This window comes from Gracilinanus agilis, chromosome 6 (genome assembly GCF_016433145.1).
Source record: "Gracilinanus agilis isolate LMUSP501 chromosome 6, AgileGrace, whole genome shotgun sequence".
NCBI classification, from domain to species: Eukaryota; Metazoa; Chordata; class Mammalia; order Didelphimorphia; family Didelphidae; genus Gracilinanus; species Gracilinanus agilis.
In genome coordinates, this window is record NC_058135.1 from 63,278,537 (window position 1) to 63,301,557 (window position 23,021).

Genomic DNA, 23,021 nt, shown 5'->3' on the forward strand with positions numbered 1-23,021 from the left:
GCATCCCACAGAGTTTGGTAGGATGTCTCATCATTGTCATTCTCTTCAGTGAAATTATTGATTGTTTCTATGATTTCTTCTTTGACAATTTGGTTTTGGAGAATCATATTGTTTAATTTCCAATTGGTTTTTGATTTGCCTGTCCAGGTGCCCTTACTAATTATTATTTTTATTGCATTATGATGTGAGAAGATTACATTTATTATATCTGCTCTTTTGCATTTGTTTGCCATGATTCTATGCCCTATTACACGGTCAATCTTTGTAAATGTACCATGTGCAGCTGAAAAGAAGGTGTATTCCTTTTTGTCCCTATTTATTTTTCTCCACATATCAATTAAATCTAATTTTTCTAGGACTTCATTCACCTCTCTTACCTCTTTCTTATTTATTTTTTGGTTTGATTTATCTAGATCTGAAAGAGGAATATTTAGATCTCCCACTATTATGGTTTTACTATCTATTTCCTTCTTGAGCTCTGCCAGTTTCTCCTTTATGAATTTGGATGCTATACCACTTGGTGCATATATATTGAGCAGTGTTATTTCCTCATTGTTTATACTGCCTTTAATCAGGATGTAATGACCTTCCCTGTCTTTTTTAATCATATCTATTTTTACTTTGGCTTTGTCAGAGATCATGATAGCCACTCCTGCCTTCTTTTTCTCATTTGATGCCCAGAAGATTTTGCTCATACCCTTAACCTTGAACTTGTGTGTGTCTACCCGCCTCATATGTGTTTCTTGTAGACAACCTATGGTAGGATTTTGGTTTCTGATCCACTCTGCTATTTGCTTCCGTTTTATGAGCGAGTTCATCCCGTTCACATTCAGAGTTACAATTGTTAGTTGTGTATTCACTGACATTTTTGTATCCTCCCCTAGACCCACTCCTTCTTATTACACTATTTTCTTTTACACCAGTGGTTTGCTTTGAGCCAGTATCCCTTATCCCCTCCCTTGATTGACTTCCCTTTCTGCCCCCTCTCTTGTTGTTCCCCTCTTTTTGTTTTTTAAAGACCAAATGAATTCCCTCCCCCTTCTTCTCCCCTCCCTTTTTTGGCCTCCCCACTCCCCTGCTCCCTTTGGTTTATCCCTTCTGACTTTCTCAGTAGGGTTAGATAGAGTTTTTTATCCGGATGGATAATAAAGCTACTCTTCCTTCTCCAGGTTGATTACACTGAGAGTAAGGTTTGATTATGCTCTCTTCCTCTCCTTCTTATGGTATTACTTATCCCCTCCCCTTCCCATGCCCTCTTTGTGTGTAATAGAATATCTTATTTTTCTTATTTACTCGGATTTTTCTTGGTGTCCCCTACTATTCCCTCCCTCTTTCCCACCCCCCATATCTTCTTAGACTATTTAGTATCCTGTCCTCTCCCTATGAATTATTCTTCTGGTTGCTATAATAGTGAATATTATAATAGTGTATAGAGTTCACTACAGAGAATTATACATAGCATTTCTCCACCTAGTAATACAGATAATTAGATCTTATTTATGTCCTTAAAGAGTCAAGCTTAAAAGACTATGAGTTTTCTTTCTTTTCCCTCTGTTTCTTATTTACCTTTTCATCTTTCTCTTGATATTTGTGGTTGAGTGTCAAACTTTCCATTTAGTCCCGGTCTCTTTTGTGCAAAAACTTGGAATTCTTCAATTTTGTTGAATGCCCATACTTTCCCCTGAAAGTATATGGTTAGTTTTGCTGGGTAGTTGATTGGTGGCTGAAGGCCCAGCTCTCTTGCCTTTCTGAATATTGCATTCCAAGCCTTGCGGTCTTTTAGCGTTGAGGCTGCCAGATCCTGTGTGATCCTTATTGGTGCTCCTTGATATTTGAATTGTCTCTTTCTGGCTTCTTGTAAGATTTTTTCTTTAACTTGAAAGCTCTTCAATTTCGCTATTATATTTCTGGGTGTTGACTTTTCTGGGTCCAGTGTAGAGGGTGTTCTATGGATCCTTTCAATGTCTATATTGCCCTCTTGTTGTAGAACTTCAGGGCAATTTTGTCTTTGCACTCGGGGTCTGCCTGTGCCTTGCAAGCTCCCGGGGGCTCCCGTCTCTTTGTCCTCAGGGTCAGGCCTTCTGGTACTTCCTGGTCTGCCCCTCTGCCCGAGGTTCCTTCAGCAGTCTTTGGGGCTGCTTCCACTGCCTTCACCCTCCCCTCCCCCCCAGAAGGTAGTGAAAGTCTGTGGGCTGGAGATCTTTATTCGCACCTGAGGTGATGCCTTCAGTGCTTGGGAGAGGTTGTGTTTTAGAGGCCTTTGTCCTGGCCTGAGGCGGTGCCTTCACCCACCTGGATGCTCGGGGAAAGTCTGTGCCTGTCCCCAGCCACCTGGGGTCCCTAGTCTTGCTGCACACAGGTACAAGCCCCGGGGCTGCCAGTGATTATCTGGTTGCCCCAGTCCTGTTTTCACACTTGTGCGCTGGTGTTGTGCTTGGTGTGTGGTGTAGGGGGTGGGGGAGGGGCTTCTTCCTCTCGCCTTTTAGTGAGAGTTGTTTCACCCCTTTATAGCATGGAAATGCCCCGATTCTGCGTACCTTCAATGCTGCGCCCTGTTGTGGGGTTCCTTCGTTCCTCTGGACTCGTTTTTATTTCCCCTTGAGGGGTCCTGTATGGTTCGGTCAGGAGAGATCGAGCAGCTGCTCCTTACTCTGCCGCCATCTTAACCGGAAGTTGGTACATAGTTTTCTTTCTGTTTTCTGGTATTATTAATTACTGATTTTTCTGAATTATTCAGAGTTTTAGTTTTGCTTTTTTTTTTTCTGGTGATTTCTTTGAAAGATTTCTTCAATTTGGAGCATCAAGGTAGAGCAGTTGGCTGGAAGTTAGGAACACCTGAGTTCAAATCCAACCTACTATTTACTATATGTGTAAACGCCTTGCAAAGGACTTAACTTGTTTGCCTCAGTTTCCTGAGGTGTAAAATGGGGGCAACAATAGCATTTACCTCACAGGGTTGTTGGGAGGATCAAAGAATATAACTGTAAAGCTCTCAGCATAGTGGCTGGCACATACTAGGTATTAGTAGATATTTGTTCCCTTTTTTCTTTTCATTGTCTTCGTGGTTATCATCTATGCTGTTCTCCTGGTTTTGTTTCTATCTTCCCAAGTGCATAGGAAGTCCTTATATTCCTACCTGCTTGATACTATTGCATTATATTCACACAACACAGACTTTTGGCCATTGCCTGACTGATAAGACAGTCACTTTCCTTCCAGTTCTTCCTGAGCCCCAACAGGACTGTCATAGATGTTCTGTTACCCTCTGGATCTTTCTATTATTTGACAGTTAAGGAACTTGAATTTCCAGTGGATAAAGTGACTTCTCCCTCTCCCCAGGCACACCATTCTGAGTTACAAATCAACATATAAATAAGTGAAAATAATTACAGTACAGACAGAATTAGCAATGCTTTAGGGAGGCTCTGCGAAAAGAATTGTCCAAATGGGTGGCTTTGAATCCAGTAAAGCTTCTTGAAGAGTGCCCATGTAGAGAGGGAAGTAGGGGAATGAAGGGTATTTTCCTAATAACAGTGGGCTGATGACCTCACAACCCCATTACAAGCTGCTCAATATGAGAAGCAATGGTTTCTCTGGTTATTTTATGGAAACAGGGCAGTATATCATATAATGAAAATACTCAGGAGCCCTAGCTTTGTGACCCTGGGCAAGTCACTTCATGCCCATTGTCTAATCCTTACCACTCTTCTGCCTTGGAATCAATACACGGTAGTGATTCTAAGATAGAAGGTAAGGGTTGAAATTTTAAAAAAAGAAAATACTCAAGAGACTTGAGATCAAATCTCAACTTGGCCACTGCTGTATATTTGATTGAGATCAAGTCTTTTAACATTTTAGGATTTATAGATCTGAGAGTAGGAGTTATTTCATTCTTTCCATTTATAAACCCAATGCCTGGTATAGATCTGTCACTAAATGAATTTTGTTGACTGCATCATAGAATTGTAGAACTAGTGCTTAAAGGGACCTCAGGGGCCATCTAGCCTGATTCCCTTATTTTACAGATGAAAAACTGGAAGCCCAGAGAGGCTGTAACATGCCCAGGAACACACAGGAAATAAATATTGGAAATGAGATTTGGTTCCAAGTCCTCTGACCTATCATTCATGTTAACAAAGACCCTTCCAGATACTACCCTTGGGAGAAGAGCCAGGCATATCACCTAGTAGGAAAGTCCACTGAGAAGTTGACTAATTTCTATAGAACAGCTGCTCATTTTGCAGTTTATAAAAGGTCCTTCCTGATATTTTTACCAGAGGTTCCTGAATTTAAACTCACAGTGTCGCTCACCAAACATCCACCAGTTAAACATTCTCTGTCACTAGCCTGAATTCTTTCTTTAGTTGCCAAGAGATCCCTGATTTCCATTCATCTGTTTGAAGGACATAATAGGGAATTTCAGATGCTTCTCTGAAAAACAAAGCATCATTTGTTAGCATATCCATTTGTGAATCTTGGCACAGAAACCTAATCTGAATTCTTCTTCTGCTTCAATTAGCAGACCAATGATCGAATCAACCAATATTTATTGAGCCCCTAATCTGTGTACTAGGACTTGGCTCTGTTTAACAGCACCTGGTACATTTTATAATATCCTATCAAGGAAAATATTTTCTCCTATGAAAGCATTTGAAGTCATGTCTTTCTTTTTCCATTTTATCTTTGAAGCACCCCAAGGTTTTGCTTGCTTTTTTTTCCCATAGAGATGAATTATTTATCTTATCTGTTCTTTCCATTCCCTTATCTCCATCTTTGGGAGGACATGGAAAACAGTGAGTAGGTCGGCCTCACTAGAGTGAAAGGTCAATATATTGGAAGGACAATAATAGAATCATTGATATTCAGGGTTTTAAGGGACTTTAGAAATAATCAAATGCCTTATTGCACTGATAAAGCTAACTGCAAGAGAGGTCAAGTGGTCAACACCTTACCATAAGACTTTTGATATCTCTCATTGGTGAAAGCTCAACTCTATGCTTTAAAAACAAACAAACAAAAAACCCCTTCATCTTCTGTCTTTGAATCAATACTATGTGTTGATTCCAAGGCAGAAGAGTGATAAAAGGAAGGCAATAAGGGTTAGGTGACTTGCCCAGGTTCATACAGCCAGGAAATATCTGAGGCTTAATTTGAACTGACCTCTTATCTCTAGGTAAGTTTTCCTTACATGTAAACAATATTTATGTGTTTCTCATATATTTTCTTCCACCAGTAAGCAATAACACCCAACACATATGAAGAGGTAGCCTGATGCAAAGTGTTAGACTTGCCTTTATGGTTTACTTCTAGATGTGATTAATGGGCAAGCCATTGAACCTTCTATAACCTTCAATTTTATTATTCATAAAACAAAGATATACTTAGCTTCCAGGATTGTGGCAATAGCAGTAGAGTAGTGATCCAATGTTCTTCTAGTTTATTTTATGTTATAAGCAGTCATGGAACCTGAACAACAAAACACAAAGGCTAAGCAAATAGGAATGACATTTGTGTTGTAATCAAATAAAACTTACAACAAAATTACCATAACACACTTAATAATAGATATAATCATCACTGTGCTGCAGAAATAGTAAACCATTACCTTAAATGAGTATCTTCTTGCTTCCATAGTTTCCTAGAGTTGAAAATCAGGATGAATATCAGTGTTGATAGTTTTCCTTGATACCATATAACCTTTTTTTTAATTTGAAAAATTAAATTAAATGAATTAAGAATATTTTCCATGGTAACATGATTTATATTCTTTCCCTCCCCTCCTCCCACCCGCTTCCCATAGACAATTAGCAATTCCACTGGGTTTTACATGTGTCATTGATCAAGACCTATTTCCATATTATTAATATTTGCAATAGGGTGATCTCTTAGAGTCTACATCCCAAATCATATCCCATCAACCTATGTTATCGAATAGTTGTTTTTCTTCTGTTCCTACTCCCACAGTTCTTTCTCTGGATGTGGATAGCGTTCTTTTTCATAAGTCCCTCAGCATTGTCCAGGATCATTGCATTGCTGCTAGTAGAGAAGTCTAATACATTCAATTGTGCCACAGTGTATCTCTGTGTATAAGGTTCTCCTTTCCTGTATAAGGTGCTCCTTTCACTCTGCATCAGTTCCTGGGGGGTCTTTCCAGTTCACATGGAATCCCTCCAGTTCATTATTTCTTTCAGCACAATAGTGTTCTATCACCAGCAGATACCACAATTTGTTTAGCCATTCCCCAATCATTGGACACCCCCTCATTTCCCAATTTTTTGACTCCACGAAGAATACAGTTATAAATATTTTTGTACAAGTCTTTTTCTTCATTATCTCTTTGAGGTATAAACCCAGCAATGATACCATATAACCTTAACCTCACATGTATATTGATATACAAGTTCAAAATGGCAAAGATCCTGGATCTGATCCCCTAATAGCTCAGGATTCCATTCAGGCTGCTATTTCTCTAACCCATGTGTCCCTGGTCTGAGACCCTTGTCTTTCAGTTCAGCAATCCTAGATCACAAAAGATGTTTCTCCTACCCGAGGTGTTATAGGTGCCTCAGGAAAAGGCAAGTCAAAATATAAATCAAGATTTATTAAATGCCTACTATGGGCAATGAAGGCATAAGGAATACGAATGAAGAAACTCTTCTGGTTTCTTGATCAATAGACTAAGATAGCATGAGTCCAAGAGGCAGGCTTTTCTCTACTACATATAATTCATTGTTTAGCCTCTTTACCTCCCCAAGAATCATATATATTTGTGCCTAGTTGTAGTCAGTTGTGGAGATTTGGGCTTATCATTTGTTCTAATAGCATTTTTTTCTCCGCCCAGATCTGTGTTTTTTTGGTATAGGGAACTCCTGGAAAAGAAATTTTCTCCCTCAACAAAGAGCCATAGCCCTTTATCAATGGATAGTCTTAGAGTTGCCTGGGTCACTCACAGGTTAAGTGACTTGCCAAAGGTCACACAGCTAATATCTATCAGAGGTAGGGCTTCTAAAGTCTTCCTGACTGAGGAAAAACTGGCCTTTTATCTTCTATCTCTCACTGCATCAACATATATAGGTATATAATTGGGTTTGTTTTCTTCCTTTTCTTCATTTGTAGTTCCACATGCTCAGAAGCCCAGGTTCTACTTCATTTGAAACTGTAGTACATGTAATGCTCAGTAGATGTTTATGGTTTAACTATCCTGGAGATTTCAAGGCATCTTTTATCAAATCAAGTACACATATACCTGAAGCCAATTAACTTTCTTTTGGACCTTCTTGAAAAAGGAAGCACTTAGATAGACAGTGTTGAACACCAGGTTACAATGAAAATCCAAATTAAAAATGGAACTTTCTATCTTGTCTTTTAAAAAAATCCAGATATATAGAACAGACACATTCAACAACTCTTTAAATTAGATTAACTCCCTGAACTGAAAGCCTGGAGGACACTGTTTTTCAGTTTCCTTGATCTGAGGAAAGAAATTTAATTAAATAATTCTCAGTTACAAAGCTAGATATAGCCGTAAGGTTTGCTGGGCCCAGGGGCATGAGTATACTCAGAAATCTTCAGGGACTAGACATGACTGATTGATAGTTTAGGTGATGCTGATTTATAACAGACCACACACACACACACACAAATGTGACAGATAGACTCAAGCCACTCTGAGTGGGAAAAGATATCTATGAGATATAACCAGAATATAAATATACTAAGAACAAAGGTCATTCCTAAAATATAAATGGTCAAAGGATCAGAATAGGCAGTCCTCAAAAGAAGAAAAGCAATCTGTTAGCAACCAAAAGCTTTCCCAATCACTAATAACTAAAGAAATACAAATTAAAACAGTTCTGAGGTCTACCTTGCATTTATCAGATTGGTAAGGTTGACAAAAATGGAAAGTGGCAATTGTTGGAAAGGATTGTGGGCAGAAAGAGACACTGCTAATATTCTATTTAAAAAAAAACCAATCCTACCTTTTGTTTTAGAATTAATAACAAGCATTGGTTCTAAGGCAGAGGAGTAGTAAGGGCTAGGCAATTGGAATTAAGTGACCTGCCCAAGGTCACATAGCTAGAAAAAATCTGAGGCGGATTTGAACTGAGGTCCTCCCAATATATTATTGATGGAACTATGAATTGATCCAAACATTATGGAAAGTGATGTGATACTTTGCTTCCAATATCACTGAATTGTAGCCTTTGACCCAGCAGGACCACTACTAGTCACACTCTACAAAGAAATTACAAAGGGTGAAGGAATTCATCTGTACAAAAATATTTATAGCAACAAAAATAGTTGTTTCAAAGGAAAGTGGGTTCCTATCAACTGAGGCAGAACAAATTATGGTTTAGTGTGTAAATGTAAATTTCAGAGGATATTATTGTTCTATAAGAAATGACAAAAGGGATGAATTTATAGAAACTTGAGAAGATGTTCATGAATTGATGCGGAGTGAAATGAGAAGGACAATTTCCATAATGACTACAACACTGTAAAATCAATTTGTTAACAAACTCTTATTAAGTGCCTACTATGTACTAGGAACTGTGTCAAGCTTTCAGGCACTCTGAAAGATTTATGAATTATGATTAATGCCATAATGAATCGCCAAGCTAGAAGACTGATGAGTAGTAGTCTTCCCATCTCTTGGCAGAGAGGTCTTAGACTAAGGTTGCAGAATGAGATAAACATCTTCAGACAGGGCAACTAATCTGCAGATTTATTTTGCTTGACTCTGCTTATTTATTATAGAGAATGATTTTTTGGAGGAGAATTATGAAAAGGAGAAAATATACCTCCAAAAAAGGAAGAGAGAAAAGAGGGTCAACAAAACATTGTAAAAACATACAGAAGACAACAGAAGGATATTCAGAAGAGGATACAGATAACCAAGGCAGTACTGTTACTGAGGCAATATAATATATACTTTAGAAAAACCAAGCTGTACTGTACCCAATGGAGGTTCATACTTTTGTGTGCTCTCTTTTTCTATTCTTTTTATAAATAAATGTTCGTGTTTGATAGTCATCAGATTTACAATAATTATTTTAAAAGTCCAAGAAAAAAGAAAGGAAGACAGAAGGAGAGAAAGAAGGAAAAACTCCTCTAGTCTCTCATCCTAATATCTAGGAAGATGACACTTAACTCCTGGCTAGATAAAGGCTTGTTATTGCTCCCATTTCTGTTTACCGAATTGAATGGCCTTTAAATATGCAACATGTGATTGCAATATTTTCCTTTTAAGAAAGGGCTGGGACAGTTTATGATTCTGTTCCTACCACTGTGTGGGTTGCATTAAAAAGAAGAGGGGGCATCTGTGTGGTTCAGTGGATTGAGAGCCAGGCCCAGAGATGGGAGGTTCTGGATTCAAATTTGGCCTCAGACACTTCCTAGCTGGGTGACCCTGGGAAAGTCACTCAATTCCCATTGCCTAGCCCTTTCCACCCTTTTGCCTTAGAACCAATACACAGTATTGATTCTAAGATGGAAGATAAGGGTTTAAAAAATAGATTTTTTAAAAAAGAATGATCTTCCAAACAAAGCAAACATATTTGCGTTTGATAATTTAAACCTCTCGGGAATAGTGACGAGTGGTGAGCAGTGATGATTCAGATCCCCTGCTGGATTTTCATGTGAGACAAGAGATGATATAAGATACGTATCCATGTATGCCTGTTATCACAACACCCAGCTTCTCCTTTCCAAGAAATAGTTCTAATGTATTTTCTTTCACTTGCATAGGACTTGATCTTGGCCATTAGTGGTCCAAGAAGAATCGAATAGCCTCACAGAGAATAACTTGTTCATGATCTGGATGAGAGAGGCAAGGACACATCATAGCTAGATTTTCTCTCTAGGTTTCTGTAAGTATCTGTGAGGTGCTGACATCTCATGCCTGGACTATTGCAGTAGCCTGCTGATCTGTCTCCCTGACTCAAGTCTCTCTCCACTTCATTCAACCTCTCCTTCACTCTTGCTAAATGGTAAGTTGACCATGTCATACCCCATCTCCTATCTTAAGAATCCAAGATCAAATAGAAGATCCTCTCTTTGGCTTCTAAAGCCCTCCATAACCTAGCTCCATCCTACCTTTCCTACCTTCTTACACTTAACTCCCTCCCATTTACTCTGTGATCCAATGGCACTAGCCTCCTGATTGTTCCATGAACAAAACTCCCCCATCTCTCTACCACAAGCATATTCACTGGCTGTCCTCCATACTTGGAACTCTCTCTCTCCTCATCTCCACCTCCCAGCTTCCCTAGTTTCCTTCGAGTCTCGGATTTCATCCCACCTTCCACTAGAAGCCTTTCTCGATCCACCTCAATGCCAATGCTTTCTCTCTGTTAATTATCACCAAATTATCCTTTATGTAGCTTGACTGCATAGTTGTTTGCATGTGGTCTCTCCCATTAGCCTGGAAGTCCATGTGACCATGAAGCTGCTTTCCCCAATCTGAAGTTGGTTACCCTGAAGCTGTACCTTCAAAACTGGCTTGACAGCTTTGTCTAGGAAGCTGGCCAACGGGGTCATATGTGAACAAATGCTGTGCTTGGCTATAACCACATTAACTTCAAATCCACTTGGCAGGCCCTTTAGCTCAGTCTGTGTTTCTCTTAAAGAAACATAACATCTTCTTATTCTAGGAGCTGTGATCACTTCATATTTCTCATCAATGCTGACCTGGACACTGGAATCCCCTGTGATGAACAGACTCTTAGATGTCCATGTGGCCAGGTTTTTCCTGACTATATCTCTGAAAAATATCTTTTGTTTCTCCTCCTTACAGGTCTTGGAGGTTGTATTAACAGGGGCATTGAAATAGTTTCTTCTTTATAAAAGAAAAGGGCTAGGGTTCAAAACCTACCTTTCCTATGCATTAGCTATATAGCCCCATGCAAATCACTTCATCTTTGTAGGTCCCAGTTTTCTCATCTGTAAAATAAGGTCAATAAAATGACTTCTAAGGTCACTTGGGATCATAAGTTCATAGATTTAGGCTGGAAGGGAATTCAGAGACCATGTAGTCCAACCCCTTTATTTTACAGCTGAATTCACATCCAGAGAAAGAACTGTGGGAGTAGAAACACAGCAGAAAAACAATTGCTTGATCACATGGCTCGGTGGGGATGTGATTGGGGATGTAGACTCTAAACAATCACCCTAGTGCAAATATTAATAATATGGATATAGGTCTTGATCAGTGATACATGTAAAACCCAGTGGAATTGCATGCTGGCAATGGGAGAGGGGTAGGAGGAGAGGAGAGAAAGAACATGAATCATGGAGCCATGGAAAAATATTCTAAATTAATAAATGAAAATTTTCAAATCAAAAAAATCATTTGACAGCTGAGGAACTGAAGTTCAGGAAGGTTGTGACTAGCCGAGGTCACAAAGGTAGTGAATGCCAGAAGCAGGATTTGAGCTCACTCTACAGCCACTGCCACTTTCAATACCCTGAGAGCCCCAAACCTATGACCCTATGGGATCATCTTAAAATAACTAATATAAGTTGGTCATTGGTTTGCTGACCCTATGGATGACATCATTGGTGAGCCAAAAGGTACCTCACTGATTGTCTCACTGGGATTAAGAGGACCTGAATGCTGCTGAGATAACTGCAGTGGTTCAAGGCATTCATTGCTTTTTTGATGATACTCTGATAGACTTGAACTCTTCTTTTTCTAAATTCAGTCAGTTTGGGGGAAGCTAGGTGGCTCCATGGATTCAGAGCCAGACCTACAGAGGGGAGGTTCATGGTTTAAATCTGTCCTCAGATACTTCCTTGTTATGTGACCCTGAGCAAGTCACTTAACCCCCATTGCTCAGCCCTTATTGCTCTTCTGCCTTGGAACCAATTCACAGTATTGAATAGAAGACAGAAGGTAAGGGTTTTCAATAAATAAATAAGAAATTCACACTATATGCTTTATGGGTGCTGGAATTCAGGGGGGAAGAGATGCAGGGATCTTCTGGTCCAAACAACAAGGCATTTCGACTTAGATTCTTCAAGAATTCATGGTATTTCACATCACAATGATACTGTGTAATAAAAGCTAAATGTGGAGCCATAGTGACTTGGGTTCAAATCCTAGTTCTGTTGTGTGCTATGTTTGGTCTTGCCAAAGTTGCTTGTCTACTGGGTTCTTCAGTTTATTCACTTGAACAATAGGAGAAGGATACTGAATAGTCTGTAAACCTTCTTAGACTGAATAAATGTTTGTTGTCTTGAATCTTTGGTGTGAGTATTTGGATTTCTCCTGATATTTTCTTTTTTAAAATTTTTATTTATTTATTTTATATTTTTTAGAATATTTTTCCATATGATATTTTCTTATTAATGATTTGAGACTTTTTTTGGTGTGCTTGTTGATTATTTGCAGCCACCGGTATTGTGGCTACAGGAAGCCAAGTGCCACTAAGAATTTTCTCTTCTCATCTATTCTACAGTCCAGTCCAGTGATTCTGGTCTCCTTGTGATTTCTTGTACAAGATACTCTATCTCTCAACTCCATGAATTTCCACAGGCTCTCCCTTGTGCCTGGACCTCTTTCCTCACCTCCATCTTCTAGCTTCCCTAGCTTCCTCCAAGCCTCAGCTAAAAACCTAACTTCTATGAGAAACCTTTCCCAGTTCTCACTAATACTTGAATTTTCTCTCTGAATGTCTCCATATTCACCCGTATATATCTCATATGTATGTATTTGTTTGTATATTGACTCTCTTGCTAGACTGTGAACTCCTTGAAGGTAGGTCCTTTCTTTGCCTTGTATAGTAGGTAGTGAAGAAATGCTTGTTGACTCATTGTCAAAGTATGACTTGCAGCAAAGAACTAAATATATCCTCTTTCTCTGGGAATAGTTCATGAGCTAGACAAACGAGAGATCTATAACAGTTGAGTTATCTGCCAACCTACTAGGAAGTTCCCAAGTGATCAGCCATAGTAACCAAGTACAAAAAGTTCAGGATGTACAGCCAATGACTAGTACCCTCTGGGTTCATCATACACCCGCTCATAAACAAGATCAAATAAAGAAACACATATATCCTGCTGATAGGAGACAAAGACATACAAGACTTTGCCCAGTGTCATTGAACCAAAGATGTCCTCCGAGCACTACGTAAATCATTGCTGGCATTGATTCATAGCGTTGGGGTTTGCATTAGCATCATCTCTCCGAGCATGACTATATCTTTTACCCACTTAGATTTTCCTTTCTTTGTCCATAAAATTGAGGGAGTTGGACTAGATTTAGAAGGTTCTAGGTTCCTTCCAGCTATAAATCTATAATCCCATGATCTCATTTGATCCTCTGATTCAATCTAGTAGGTACCTCCATTTATAGATTTGGAAATCCAGCTAAGTGACTGGCTTATAATCACACAGCAAGCAATATTTTGAGGCACCCTTTAAACGTATATCTTTCCTAATTCTAAAGACAGAGTTCTTCCCACCATACTATGTCAAATGTATACTGTCAAACCTTTCATAAATATATTGTTGTTTTTTTTTTAAACTCTTACCTTCCATCTTGGAGTCAATACTGTGTATTGGTTCCAAGGTAGAAGAGTGGTAAGGGCTAGGCAATGGGGGTCAAGTGACTTGCCCAGGGTCACACAGCTGGGAAGTATCTGAGGCCAGATTTGAACCTAGGACCTCCCGTCTCTAGGCCTGGCTCTCTATCCACTGAGCTACCCAGCTGCCCCCTCATAAATATATTGTTAAAGGCTAAAGATGACTTGATCTTCAAGCCAACTGGATAAGCACTTATAAAGTAACTATTATACTACGTGCAAGTACTGTGTTAAATTCGAGGAATATCCAAAAAGGTGGGGGGGGGGGCAAAAATAATCCCTATTCTTGAGAAGTTCACATTTAAAAGAGGAAGACAATATGAAAATGATGAAGAAAATACAGGGTATAGACAGGGTAAGTTGGAAGTTGTCTTAAAGGGAAGACAACCATATTAAGTGGGGTGAGGAAAGTCTTCTTGCAGAAAGTGGCATTTTAGGTGGGACTAGAGCACTCAGGGAAGTCAGGAGGCAAAGCTGAGAAGAGAAATTCTTCTGGGAATGAGGTAAGCCAGTGAAAATGTCTGGGATATTGTTGGGAGGTTGAATGTTTTGGTTCTGGAACAGCATGAACAATGTCACTGCATCATCAAATAAGTGAGAAGGAATAAAATGTGAAGAGATTGAAAAGGTTATAAAGAGCTTCGAAAGTCAGACAATGGATTTTATATTTGATCCTGGAAGTAATAGGGAGCCACTAGAGTTTGATAGTTGGGATGGATGATGGACAGAAATGGAGAGAGCCTTGAAACAGGTAGTTCTATCACTGGGCTATTGCAATAGTCCAGACAGGAGGTGATTAGGGTCCTGTTCCAGAGTGGAGGTAGAGTCAGCGGAGAGAAGGGACTTAGTTTATAGGAAAGATACTATGGAGGTAAAATGACAAGACTTTACAACTGACTGGGAGTGAGGGACTTGGGAGGACTGGAGTGGGTGTGAATTTGGCATGTGGAATCATGTGGCAGTAGCTTAAGAAAGAGAAGGTGAAATATAAGAAACGACGTAGCATTTACTGCTGTTAGCAGCAAGTTATTGATAGAGTTTTGCCATTAGACTGTAATTTGGAGACAATATAAAACAATGTGGCTGAGATAATTGTTGTTGCTTTCTATTTCTGCTTTTTAGATTCTCCTCAAGAGCTCTCTCCTCTTTTTAAATTTTTTTTTTACAAATCAATTTTTTTATTTTAAAAATTCAATTTTTTTTGCAAAATCATAGTATACTGTGAGCCAAGTAAAAAGCAAGATGCAAGGGCCATGCAGCCTAAACTACATGGAATCTGCTTTAACTACGAGATAGATTTCAAACAAATATTTTCTAACTTTCAAAAATACCCAAAGAGATTATTTTTATAACAATTAAAAATAACCAGCTCAAGAATCCTTTTTCCTAGCTTCTAATTGGTGTCATTTATGAATTAATATAAGCCTTTCATTATGCACTGACTCTGATGGGAATTTTCCCTTCCAATTCATTCAACTCCTACACTATAAATAATCCCTGGCCTATCACAGGTTTTGATATTAAGGCTCCCTTAGTTTATTTTTTCCAACATCCCCCCTCTGCTCTATAATTCCCTGCTACTTTTTTCTCAGGTGTCAGGAATAGGCAATAGGGGTTGATATCTCCGGACCACAGGTCCTCTTTATAGATGTAGAAGATGGACTCTTATTTTAAGGGAAGGAAAGGAAAAATAAATACCAGAATAGTTCTTAGTAATGGCTAAGATGATAATTAACAGTTCTGCAAAGAGCACAAAGACCTTAGTTATGTTATCACAGAAAAAAAAAGAAAGTATACCACCTGAAAGGGATGTAGACAAGGGCAACAGATGCACCTTCTAGGTGGATAAGAGAAATCAGTGAGTGACATTTGTGCTCTATTCTTCACATCAGGACAAGTACAACCACAAAACTTTTAAACTGAGGACTTTACCATTCCATTCAGAGATCAGTGGTTTTACAACTCCCAGCAAATCAGAATGCTATAAAAGTATAAACTCCTTCCTTTCTCTTAGACTAGTAAAGAACAGAAAACTGGCTTTATAAGATATTCTTTTGGATTCTATAGCTTTCATGGAACTTCAGAGCCCTCCAAAATAAGCAGTTCATGGCAGAAAATAAAAGTGAAACAGTAGACACAAAGGTCTGTAAAAACATCTCCCATTTTGCTATAGTTATCCATGAAACAGCTGTTGGGATTCCAGACAATAAAAGTGCAGCAGTTAGTACTGTTGTCTTCACCTTCTTTTCACTCTTTGGGATGTACTTAAATAATCCCACGAATGCAAGATGCCAAGTAAGAAAAAATAGCAAATATGGACAAATATTTGCATACAAAAACTCAGACTCCAAGGGCAAGAGGAGCACATCCACCAATCTGAAAATTCAAAAAGCATCAAATATATATACATATATATATACACACATATATACATAAGAATATATACATATAATACACACATACATATATACTACGTATATATGTATATATTATGCCATTGTAAATTTAGCTGTGCTTGTGACTGGGCTAATGATTTCTCAGGCAGTCTTCAGCTATAATTCTGTGTAACCATCCTAGATTCTGTTTTTTTTTTTTCCTGGAGACATAGTCAGTCTTGGATGAATTGGAGAATAAGGCCAAGCCAATGACCAATGGCTGAATGGTTCTACTAGGTTCTCATAGAGCTGAGTTTCTGTAATTTTCTTTAAAGCCATTGGAACACTCAGCTAACTTTTTCAAATACTATGCATCATCTACTTAATAGTAATGGCTAGCACTTATATAGCTTTTTTTTTTTTAACCCTTGTACTTCGGTGTATTGTCTCATAGGTGGAAGATTGGTAAGGGTGGGCAATGGGGGTCAAGTGACTTGCCCAGGGTCACACAGCTGGGAAGTGGCTAAGGCCGGGTTTGAACCTAGGACCTCCCGTCTCTAGGCCTGACTCTCACTCCACTGAGCTACCCAGCTGCCCCTCACTTATATAGCTTTTTAAGGTTTGCAAAATACTTTATATGTGTTAACTCATTCGATCCTCAAAATAACCCTGGGAAGTAGCTTCTATTATTAGCCCAGTATTATAGATGAGAAAACTGAGGCAGAGAGAGGTTAAGTGACTTGTCCAGAGTCACATGATTAGTAAGTATTTGAGGCAGGATTTGAACTCAGATCTTCCTGACTCCAGTTCATTTTATACTTCTGCAATATCCTCATCGGAATACTGCTAAATGAACTCCAGGTGATAGACCCCAGGCAATTTGGGAAGGGGCATCAGGGAGTGGGTGGAAAATTCATTGATAGGACTCTATCCACAGTCTGAAGTGGCCATTAGAATGTGACAAGTATGGTAGCAACAGAATCTAAGTGTTAAGCATTGAGCATATTGTAAACCTAATACAGATGGTCGCCATCTGTCATCTCTCCCTTCTCATGAAATAAATTATATCAATTCAATAGAGTATGCTGAGAGAATGTAATTGAGGAATGCGCTGATACAGTATTTGTGTTAATAACAGGAATTTTTTTATTTCCTCAAATCATTCAAGGACACAGAGTCTATTATTTCAAATAGGATGGGAGACAAGAGAGTCAAGGTCAAGGCCCCCAGAGAAAATGTTCTCTGAACTCAACCAATCTAACCAGCCTTAGAAGAAAGAAAAGAAAATGAGAATAATAGCATTTAGGAGCTGGAGCTGGCTTTTAGAGTTCATCTTGCCCAACCCTCTCATTTCACTGAGGAAATAGAGACTGTAAGCTTCAAAATTAATATCCAATATTCTAAGTATTATATTTAATAAGATTTATTAATAATAACTAACATTAAAAAGCTAGAGTAAAAAGAGTCAGCTTTCCCAGTTACACATGGGAAAAAAGCAAGAGGGAGGAATTACAGAACTATATAAATAATAATGTAAAGATGTGAACGTGGAAGAAGGGAAAGCATTCTGGGTAATGAAAAAAGAATTCTGGGAGATGAAGTCCAAAGGGTCAAGATTTCTAATTAATGCAAGACCCAGAAAGCTAAGGTGCGTTGCACATAGGTCTCATAGGTGGTGAGTATCAAGTCTCCTAGAACAAAAGTTGGGTTTCTAGGTCTATAAAACCAGAGAGAGCCAAATTTGGAAATGAAAATGGGGTCCGTTCTCTACTAGATGGCGGCACCTCTTTGATTAGCTATGATGAACTGAAGGAATAAACACTCAGGGCCCTGGTCTAAGTTAGGTGCTACAAAGATACAAAGAGATTGTTGTTCAATAATCCAGGGCCATTGTTACCTGTGGAGCATTTATGTCCACTGGAGCATTTGGAAATAGGATGTTCTCTGGCTTATCAAGTGAATGGACTAAAGAAGTTCATAAATTTAAAAGCTGATGGAAAGATTAGATACTGGGGTTTTCCTTAGTGACCTTTATTTCCACAGTCTTTATCTTCTTTATCTAACAATCTTCACACGATTATTGCTTAAATGATTGTATTTCATCATTAAGTACTGTCGATGGAAGGGTAACGATGGTAGGCTATGGGAATGGTTGTACTATTACTCTGACAATGAAAACTGGTCCTCGTCCCCTGCTTAATAAACTCTGCACTTAGGGAGCCTGGTGACTAGGTCACTTATTTCCTTCCTTTCTTTATCTAAGATAGGAGCTTGTTCTTCAAGACTGGGATTCTACTGAACAAATGTTAAAAAAAATTGATGAAGTACTAACTATTTGCAGTTGACTAGTACCAAGTAGTAGAGGAGAAACAAGATTCAGATGAAATGCAGCCCTTGCCTTTGTGGAATTTACAGACTAGAGATGGGGGAGGGCAATAGGAGTGTGTATATGTGTGTGTGTGTGTGTGTGTGTGTGTTTGCACACGCGTGTGTGTGTGTATGCTGTAACACTGGGGTTTGTTGGCATTTCATAGCTTTAAAATTGTTTTAAATTTGGAACTTTTTTTTTCTTTTCGAAAGATTTCACTGGTGTAGGAAACTTTCAGTAAGGGAATTCCCTTTGCAGATTCACATCACGCTGCTCTGTAACTATGTCTTAGAGGGTTACCTGGACCATGAAGAGTATAAGTAACTTGGCCTGGGTCACTCTGTCATTAGGTATCAGAGCTGGGACTTGAACTATGGTCTTCTAACTTTGAGGCCAGACCTCTATCCATTACACCTCACTGCCTCTCAAAGGGTTAGTAAAATGCTCTTATCATGTAATTTAAAAAAATGATATATAGTATAGTAGTATACAGAATATAATAAAAATATTTCCTGGTAATTATGTAAGAGAGGTTCAAGTAAAGCGGAATCTGAGAAACATGGACAATTTGAAGGAGGTAGACATCAGGGAAGACTTCCTAGAGGAGAAAGAATTTACTTCATACTTTAAAAGATGGGTGAGAATTCTAAGGGCTCGGAGATAGCGGTAGAAAGAGGAGAGAATTTCAGGAATAGAAAGAAGGGGAGTTAAACTATGAAATAAGAAAGATATATATACAGAAGATGGTGAATAGTCTAGTGTGATTTTAAAATCTTTATTTAATTAATTAATTTAGAATATTTTTTCCATAGTTTTATGATTCATGTTTTTTCCCTCCCCTCTTCCCACCACCTCCCATAGCCAATGAGCAATTCCACTGGGTTTTACATGCATCATTGATCAAGACCTTGAATAGTCTAGTTTGACTGGACACCAGCATATATGGAAAAGAATGGTATGAGCAAAGAGAAAGAGAAGACGATACCGGATTGTGAAGGACTTTAAATACCAGGCCTAGGAGTGTGAACTTTACTTATTATGCAAAAAAGAACCATTATAGGGGGTTGACTAAAAAAGGGACCTGAACAAATCTATGTATTAGGAAGCCAAGTTTTGTAGCAGTATGAAGAGCAAATTGGCAGGGCATAGAAGAGGGTAGAAGCTATAGGAGACTATTGCATTAGGGCAAGCATCAAAGTTCTCAATGTTTTCATGAAGTGAAGCTATGAAAGGGAAGAAAGAAATATATGTACTGCATGAGGGATGGACTAGAGTAATAAGGAATATTTTTTTAAGATTGAAGAGATATCAGAAGAAAAATATATGATCAATCACATGGTTTGATGGGGATATGATTGGGGTATTGATGTTAAAAGATCACTCTACTGCAAATATGAATAACATGGAAATAGGTTTTGAACAATGATACATATATAATCCAGTGGAATTGCTTGTCATCTCTGGGAGGGGGGAGGGAAAGGGGGAAGGAAAAATCATGAATCATGTATCCATGGAAAAATGTTCTAAATAAAAATTTAAAAAAAGATTGAAGAGATATAAGCATGTTTTGTAAACTCAAAATAAGAGAGTGAAACTATAGGACCATGAGAAGGGATGCTTTTTGGAGCAAGCTGCTGGAAGAGGCTAGAAGGAATGGGATTAAAGGTGTAGGCAGTGACTTACTTTATCAAAGAGTGGGGATGAGACATGAAGGAAAAAGAGAGAGAATGAATGGAGGAGGATGCTGAGAAGTACTAATGAATGGAGGAGAGGGGCTGAGGATAGGTGTATACCCATTGTAAAATGTTAGTCTTCTCAATGAAAAGCATAAGTCACCTGCTATATGAATGGAGAGTAGAGGCATAATTATCTTGAGAAAAAGGAAAATGTTTGGGACAGATACTTTGGATATGGGAGATCAGAAATGGAATCAAGAGTCTGGAATAACAGAAAGGGTTTTTGACTCGCCAGCAGCATCTTCTTTAGTACCTTTTCTACTGCTAAACGCTTATATGTCATTTATGTTGAATGTTTGACAATACCAAGGATTTTGGTGGTGATAACTTTCCTTTCTGGGTCTTTACTAACTCTGGCTGCTGAGGAAAGCAGGGATGTCAGCAACTGCAGCAGCAGTTGCTAGATTGAATTTTCTTCAGGGTTTACTTCCTGGGATGATTGTTATGGGTGATGTGCAGGAAACAAAGCCAGTGGCCTGATGGATGCTGCTGTTCCTGGGGTTTTGGGAGACATAGATTTTTGCACACAGCTAATGTAAGAATTTGTTTCTCTTGGATAAGCATATTTATTGTAATTTATTACATATTTATAACAAATCCTACGTATTATATTATTTTTAGATATTTATGTAAGATTAAAAAGTATTTTATTTTATTATAGAAAATAAAAATAAATGGTAACCAAAATTTAAATAGATGTAATAGCATCCAATTCACAGGATTGCTGTGAGGATCAAATGAAATATTATATATGTAAAGCTCTTTGCATACTTTAAAGAACCACAAACCTGATTACTATCATTGATGTAATGGAATCTGGGATCTACCTAAGTATTCCAGTCACTTGAAATCAACCAAGTTCACAAATTCAAGTTCAGATGTAAGGTAATTGTGTTATTATGATAGCTTCTTTCATCCGTGTACCTCAAGCTCTTTTTCATGGATTGCCTAAGAGCCAAGCAAGAATGACCGGGCAGCTGAGACAGAGAGAGGGTAAAGAGTTCCCCAAGGTCACACAAGGAGTTATGTAATGGCACAGCCTACACAGAACCAGTCTCTTCTTGCCCTATCTCTTCTAATGACTTGACCACATTCCCCCCCAAGCAAGTAGAACAAAATACTTGGTAGAGGAGGAAGGACTTTATAATTGGAAATAGCAGTTGGGACATCAGGAGGGGCAGAGCATGAGAAATTGAAGGCTCTTTGCACATAGTTAAAATTATCACCTGTCAAAAGTAGAGTGGTGTTTGGAGAGAGGAAAGGCAATGATGAGATGAATACAAATTGTCTGTTTTTCCTTGTCCTTAGATCTGTGAGTTCTGCTGTTGAAAACCTAGACAGAGAAGCCCTCTGTTTTTCATGCGGAGTCAAGGACTTAAGTTATTTAGAAGACAGAAATCTGGGTGCTTTTCTTCATTGAACCCATTTGTCCCTCATTTTCATGATCTAGAAGTATAATTACACTCTACCATACAGGATTTTTATTTACTCTAATCCATCAGAGAACTAATCTCAAAGCCAGGAAGACCTGGATTTAGGTCCTGCCTCTGCCACCTATACATACAGACCACATGATCATTGAGCCAGCGCTGGACCTCTCAATGATCTAGGCAGCTATCTAAAACTCTAAGTTGTAGAGAAAGAGCTGGCCCCTCCTGGTGAGGAGCTCCCTAAACAGATCCATGCTCTGATGCAGATCACAACTCCTTGTCGATATGGAGTCTAGAAACCCCAAATTTATAGTCTAGTAATATCTGATGAACCCCATGTTTTAGGATTAGCTTGTAAGTTGGAGACCCCAAAGCTTGTACTTGTTCCCTGTTCCCCTGAGAATCCACCCTGAAGGAAATCTCAGGCTAGCAGTTTCAGACTGAATAATGGAGCCTAGGGTGGGTGACAATCCCTATCAAGTGGGAGCTAAGCCCAAGTTGGGTGACTCTTTAGCGTAATGGGCAGTGTGCCACTTTATAAGGTCCTGAGTTCAATCCTCAGAAGGAGGGTGTGATATACTGGGAGAGGCTTCTGGTCTCCTTTTGTATCCTCAGTGCTTAGGACAATGTCTGGTACATCGTAGGCACTTAATCAATTTTTTTTTTTAAATTTATGTGAGTGGCCTCCTGGAGAAGCCCAAAGAACGAAAAATTTCAGGCATACAGAATGAAGTGGGGGAGTAGTCATTTATTTAATATCTGCACTAAGAGGTCCCAGTTTCACTTTGGAGGGATATTTTATCTTCATAATACTCCTTTTCTTTTGCAAGGAGTAGTGGGAGGTACCTGTAGAGGTCAAAAAGAGGAACCCTCATTTTCTCACACTATATAATAACAAGAAGGGGGTGGTGAACTCAATTAAAGAAAAGAAAGAAGAAAACCAAATTTCTAGTATCAAAAATGAAAAAGGTGAAATCACAACCAAAGAAGAAGAAATTAAAGCCATTATTGGAAGTTTTTTTTTTTTATCTAATTGCATGTCAACAAATCTGATAATCTAGGTGAAATAGATGAATACTTACAAAAATATACACTACCTAGGTTTATAGAAGAGAAAATAAAATAATTAAACAACCTCATCACAGAAAAAGAAATTGGACCAACCATCAAAGAACTCCCTAAGAAAAAGACACCAGGGCCAGATGGATGCACAGTGAATTTTACTGAACATTCAAAGAACTAACTCCAATAGTACATAAACTACTTAGAAAAAAATACGGGAAGAGGGAATCTCTTCAAACTCTTTTTATGAAACAAATATGGTATTTTTCACCTAAACAAGGAAGAGATAAAACAGAGAAAGACAATTATAGACTTTTTATGAAACAGATATGGTATTTTTCACCTAAACAAGGAAGAGATAAAACAGAGAAAAACAACTATAGACCAATTTCTCAAGAGGACATGGATGCAAAGATTTTAAATAAAATACTAGTGAGACATCCTCTCCATGAAGTGAATAGACCCTT